The sequence below is a fragment of the Panulirus ornatus genome, chromosome 20, assembly GCF_036320965.1.
Source record: "Panulirus ornatus isolate Po-2019 chromosome 20, ASM3632096v1, whole genome shotgun sequence".
In the NCBI taxonomy this organism is placed as follows: Eukaryota; Metazoa; Arthropoda; class Malacostraca; order Decapoda; family Palinuridae; genus Panulirus; species Panulirus ornatus.
The window spans coordinates 10,513,484-10,514,345 of NC_092243.1; the positions used below are offsets into that span (position 1 = coordinate 10,513,484).

The 862-nt window shown below is 39.8% G+C and overlaps 1 protein-coding gene across 3 annotated transcripts in view; it reads left to right on the forward strand.

Moving 5' to 3' along the window:
* Positions 1 to 352, forward strand: part of LOC139755918 (uncharacterized) — a 14,826-nt gene extending 14,474 nt beyond the window's left edge. For all 3 annotated transcript variants that reach the window (XM_071674671.1, XM_071674673.1, XM_071674672.1), the window contains one exon: positions 1 to 352. This exon is cut by the window's left edge and continues 437 nt beyond it. The gene's annotated coding sequence lies outside the window, so the exon portion shown is untranslated.
* Positions 353 to 862: the final 510 nt, after the last annotated feature.

Here is an 862-nt window from a genome sequence, read left to right on the forward strand (position 1 = left end):
TTACATATACCATTGTTATACCCTGTTTTCCTTTAGACTAGGCTGTGATTATTGAGGATAAACAAGTGCCAAAAGATTTTTTGATTAAGAAAAAAAAGAAATGTTATAACTTCTTGGTTGTTTACAACCATTGGTGTTATTCAGTGAAATAATAATAATAAAAAAAGAATCTTTGGGTCGTGTTGTTTTGTTTTGTTCTACAAACCCTGATCAACAGTTTCGTATCATGTTCGTCTGTGTGGTGATCAGATTATTATAAACGTAAGCCCACGATTCAACAGTGTTGGGTAAGAAGGAGCTTCTCATCTATTGCCTGAGGTGCTGTATCTTGAATAAAGTTGGTTTGAATCGATCTTCGTCTGTTTCAATTCAGGTTTTTAGTCCCACTCATCCCAGCCATCATCATCATCATCATTATCCCGACGTCTCCTGAAGTATGATTTTTTGTTTCTCTTTTCCCCTTACGTCCTCCTCGGGATATCCTAGACTCGCACACACACACACACACACACACACACACACACACACTTCAGATTCTCAGTCCTCCTTCAGACAGCTGCAGTTCGGTGAGTTCTCCTCTCATACCTCCTTCAGTCCAACGAGGTTCCTTCAGCTATTCATGTGTCCTCAAGCCTTCAAGGTCTCCAGAGGTTCCTGGTCCCTTCATCTGTCTAGCCAACGCCCATAGAGGAACTTTGTTATTTTTTCTTTTTTTGACTCACACACACAGACATTAACTATGCTTACATATACCTGAACTATGGTTGAATTAGGCACCCGATAATACTTCTGGAAGCTAAAGTCATGGCTTACTACCTCACCATCAATCCCAGTGATACATGTCTTTTAAAAGTTTGCTCCT